We start from the raw sequence: 5,309 nt of genomic DNA, 5'->3' as shown, positions 1-5,309 counted from the left end.
TCCCCTGCTTGAAATTTTATGCCCAAGGACAATTCCTTCAGTCACCATAAAGTGACATTTCTCCCAGTTTAAAACCAGGTTAGTCTCTTGGCACCTTTTCAGGACAAGTGCTAGGTGATTAAGACAGGAGCTGAATGAGTCTCCATATACTGAAAAGTCATCCATGAAGACTTCCAAGAATTTCTCTACCATATCTGAGAAGATAGAGAGCATGCACCTCTGAAAGGTTGCAGGTGCATTGCACAGACCAAAAGGCATCCTTCTGTAGGCAAACACGCCAGAAGGGCAAGTAAATGCTGTTTTCTCTTGGTCCTGAGGATCTACTGCAATTTGGTTGTAGCTGAATAGCCATCCAAAAGCAGTAATAATCATGACCAGCTAGTCTTTCTAGCATTTGGTCTATGAATGGTAAAGGAAAATGATCCTTTCTGGTGGCTGTATTGAGCCTTCTGTAGTCAATACACATACGCCACCTGTGACTGTTCTTGTAGGAACCAGTTCATTTTTTTCATTATGAACCACTGTCATGCCTCCCTTTTTGGGGACAACTTGGACAGGGCTCACCCAGGGGCTATCAGAAATAGGATAAATAATCCCAGCCTCTAATAATTTAGTGACCTCTTTCTGCACCACCTCCTTCATGGCTGGATTTAGCTTCCTCTGTGGTTGGACCACTGGTTTGGCATTATCCTCCAACAGGATCTTGTGCATGCATCTAGCTGGGCTAATGCCCTTAAGATCACTTATGGACCACCCAAGAGCTGTCTTGTGTGTCCTCAGCACTTGAATCAGTGCTTCCTCTTCCTGTGGATTTAAAGCAGAGCTTATAATCACTAGAAAAGTTTCACCCCCTCCCAGAAATGCATATTTCAGGGATGGTGGTAGTGGTTTGAGTTCAAGTTTGGGAGGTTTATCCTCCTCCTGAGGAATTTTCGAAAATTCCTTTGCTTCCTCTAGTTCTTCTTGATCAGGCTGAGTGATGAGCGGATAATTTGTACGCTTTTTGGCATTGTTTTTAGTATGTTTCTAGTAGGATTTAGTTAGTTTTTAGTATATTTTTATTAGTTTTTAGTTAAAATTTACTTTTCTGGACTTTACTATGAGTTTGTGTGTTTTTCTGTGATTTCAGGTATTTTCTGGCTGAAATTGAGGGACCTGAGCAAAAATCTGATTCAGAGACTGAAAAGGACTGCAGATGCTGTTGGATTCTGACCTCCCTGCACTCGAAGTGGATTTTCTGGAGCTACAGAAGCCTAATTGGTGCACTCTCAACGGCGTTGGAAAGTAGACATCCTGGGCTTTCTAGCAATATATAATAGTTCATACTTTACCCAAGATTTGATGGCCCAAACTAGCGTTCAAAGTCACCTTCAGAATTTCCAGCGTTAAACGCCGGAACTGGCACCAAAGTGGGAGTTAAACGCCCAAACTGGCACAAAAGCTGGCGTTTAACTCCAAGAGAAGTCTCTACACGAAAATGCTTCAATGCTCAGCCCAAGCACACACCAAGTGGGCCCGGAAGTGGATTTTTATGTCTTTTACTCATCTTTGTAATTCTTAAGCTACTAGTTCCCTATAAATAGGACCTTTTACTATTGTATTTTCATCTTTGGACATCTAGTTCTTAGATCATTGGGAGGCTGGCCTCACGGCCATGCCTAGACCTTGTTCTTATGTATTTTCAACGGTGGAGTTTCTACACACCATAGATTAAGGTGTGGAGCTCTGCTGTACCTCGAGTATTAATGCAATTACTATTTGTTCTTCTATTCAATTCAGCTTGTTCTTGTTCCAAGATATCACTTGTTCTTCAACTTGATGAATGTGATGATCCGTGACACTCATCATCATTCTCACCTATGAACGTGTGACTGACAACCACCTCCGTTCTACCTTAGATTGGGTGAATATCTCTTGGATTCCTGATACACGACGCATGGTTGATCGCCTGACAACCGAGCGCTCGCCTGACAACCGAGCGCTCGCCTGACAACCGAGCCAGCCATTCCGTGAGATCAGAGTCTTCGTGGTATAAGCTAGAATTGATGGCGGCATTCAAGAGAATCCGAAAGGTCTAAACCTTGTCTGTGGTATTCTGAGTAAGATTCAATGATTGAATGACTGTGACGAGCTTCAAACTCGCGATTGTGGGGCGTTAGTGACAGACGCAAAAGAATCACTGGATTCTATTCCGACATGATCGAGAACCGACAGCTGGATAGCCGTGCCGTGACAGGGTGCGTTGAACATTTCCACTGAGAGGATGGGAGGTAGCCACTGACAACGGTGAAACCCTTGCATACAGCTTGCCATGGAAAGGAGTAAGAAGGATTGGATGAAGACAGTAGAAAAGCAGAGAGACGGCAGGGACAAAGCATCTCCATTCGCTTATCTGAAATTCTCACCAATGAATTGCATAAGTATCTCTATCTTTATCTTTATGTTTTATTCATCATCTATACCCATTTGAGTCTGCCTGACTGAGATTTACAAGGTGACCATAGCTTGCTTCATACCAACAATCTCTGTGGGATCGACCCTTACTCGCGTAAGGTTTATTACTTGGACGACCCAGTACACTTGCTGGTTAGTTGTGCGAAGTTGTGATAAAGAGTTGAGATTGCAATGAGCGTACCATGTTGATGGCGCCATTGATGATCACAATTTCGTGCACCAAGTTTTTGGCGCCGTTGCCGGGGATTGTTGAGTTTGGACAACTGACGGTTCATCTTGTTGCTTAGATTAGGTATTTTTTTCAGAGTTCTTAAGAATGAATTCTAGTGTTTCAAGGTGATGTTCTTATCATCACCAAAGCTGATTGATTCTCATCAATTTAGCTCTTGAATGCAATGCCCTGCTGAAGCTTGGCTATCCATGTCTAATTCCTTTAGACTAAAGCTTTAGACTAACATTGCATGATTCCTGGTGTTCCGAGGGTTACCTGAAACGTGTAGCTCGGTCGTCTGGCAAGACCCGAGGTAGGGGTTCCGTGACCCGAGCTTGGTGTGCTGAGCGGCTGGGGGTTGTACCTGCAATGACACTCCGATGCTTAAGTTAGCATGGGTCCAAGCAGATATTGAGTAGAATTAGAGTATGAGTTATACCTGGGTGCTCCAGTGTATTTATAGTGGTTGGTCGTGATCTTCCCTGGATAAGATATTCTTATCTTATCTTATCTTTGGGAGTCTTATCTCTATCTTTTGTGGAACCGCCTTTCCTAGGCCTTTTTCGGCCTTTAGGTTTTGGGCTTCGTTCCTTTGGATGGGCCTTCTTCTTTATTTGTCCGAGGTCCGACCTTAGGCGTGGGCCTTTGGGACGAGGTCGGACCTTCTGCGAACTTCCCGAGTTTGGAGAGCTCGGTCAGGGTATGAACAGTGCCCCTGTCCGAGTTCGTCCTTTTGAGAGGTCGAGCTCGGGCATAGTCGTCTTTTCAAAATTTGAAAATGGCCGTTTCAGCATTTATTGCTTTTTACCGTTTCTCCTCGATTTCCGTTCGGGCTCTGTGAAGGCATTATTTATTTGCCCCTTTCCTCATTTTCTTTGTTTTATTCTGTTCCCTTTCCCTTTTTCTGGGTTTTTCGCCACCTCTCTTTCGAGCATCTTCCTTCTTTCTCTGTTCTTCTTCTCCGATTCTTTCTGTGCGTTGTTTTTCGGGGTTTCCTCTGCGCCGCTGTTTCGTTCTTCTTGCATCGGAGCTCGTCGTCTTCTTCCTTTCTTCCAGGTTTGTTTCTCGTCTTTACTTTCGCTGTGCACATATGCTTTTGTTTCTTTTCTTCTATGCTGGGGTTGCCCCGAAAAGAGGCGCCGCCATTGTTTTGGTTGTTTGTATGTGGGGGGGGGGGGGGCTCTTTTCTCTTTGGTACTTTGTTTTCGGGTTACTGCATTTTTTCTTCTAAAAGAACTTTTGTTTCTTGCTTCTGCTGAATGGGTTTTTTGCTGTCTGCCTATTATGTGATTTTTGGCTTGCTGTTGTATTCTTCTTTGTAGGCAAGATTTTTTATGTCTCGAAAGGTGTTTCAAGCAATGTCGACCAAGATTCGAGTGGTCTTGGTTGGGTAGATCCTGTTCCTCTAAGGGTCCCTTCTGTTGTAGATTCTGAGTATCTAGTTAGGTTCCGTAGGGAGTGTAGTATTTGTGAGAACAGGGAGTCTGAGCGGGATTATGAGCTAGTAGCCCCGGAGTCCGAGGAGAGAGTGTGCTTCCCGCCTTTAGAAAGTTCCGAGAAGATTCTTTTATGCTTACGATTGTTTTTCTCTAAGCTGGGTGTACGACTTCCTTTTACCGACTTGGAGTCCGAGGTCCTTTGGTCTTGTAACCTTGCCCCTACGCAACTCCATCCAAATTCTTGGGCGTTTTTAAAGCTGTTTCAACTTTTGTGTCAGTTTTTGGGCGTCTCCCCTTCTGTTTCTCTTTTTTCCTATCTGTTCGTGTTGACGAAGCCGGGGTCGGGTGCTGGGAAGGTGTCCTGGGTCTCTTTTAGGGCTAACCTGGGAAAGAAGTTTTGTACCTTGTATGATGAGTCGTTTCATGATTTCAAGAACTACTATTTCAAGGTCCGGGCTGCTGGAGATGTCCGACCTTTCTTTCTAGATGAGAGTGGGGAGCCTTCTTTTCCTCTTTGTTGGCAGGAGAATGTAGTGTCGGTTAAGTATACTTTTGAGAGTCTAGATGAGGTGGAGCAGGCTTTTGTGGGTGTGTTGAGCAGTTTATGGGGTCGGGCACCTCACTTGGATACGAAGAAAATGTTGGGAGATCCAAGCCTTCTCCGTTCCGAGTTAGGTAGTTCCGACCTCTTTGAGATTTCATCTTAGTATTTTGGCTTCGTTTTGGAGGTTTTTCTGTTGTGATAATCCCTTTCTTTTGTTTCTGCAGAGATGTCTTCTCAGGCTGATTCCATGAAGTTCCTTCGTCGGTCGAAGAAGTCTGCGGCTGCTCGGAATATCGAGGCTGAGGCTTCTGCCCGATCTTCTCCGCAGAAGACTACCGTGGGTGTTCAGACTCGGTCGAAGACCATTCCGACTCCTCAGTTCCGAGCTATAACTCAAGATCCTCCGACCTCCGGACCCGGTCACCTTTCCCGTCTTCGACCTCGGGTCCTCCCCCCAAGAAACAGAAGACCTCTCAAGAGCTTGCCGGTTTCAATGATAAGGATTTTGACGCTCTTGGTTGGATTGAGCAGCACATTCTCCCCCAGACCTTTATTTCTACTGATGATGCGTCTATGGAGCATCACTTTCAGTATATGGCGCGGAGCTGTGTTCGGATGGCTAGTCTTCATGCCGCTATTGCTCGGGAGTTCAAGAAAGTCC

The sequence above is a fragment of the Arachis stenosperma genome, chromosome 5 (genome assembly GCF_014773155.1).
Source record: "Arachis stenosperma cultivar V10309 chromosome 5, arast.V10309.gnm1.PFL2, whole genome shotgun sequence".
Lineage (NCBI taxonomy): Eukaryota > Viridiplantae > Streptophyta > Magnoliopsida > Fabales > Fabaceae > Arachis > Arachis stenosperma.
The sequence above is the reverse complement of the archived record's forward strand: the minus strand, read 5'-3'. Positions refer to the sequence as shown.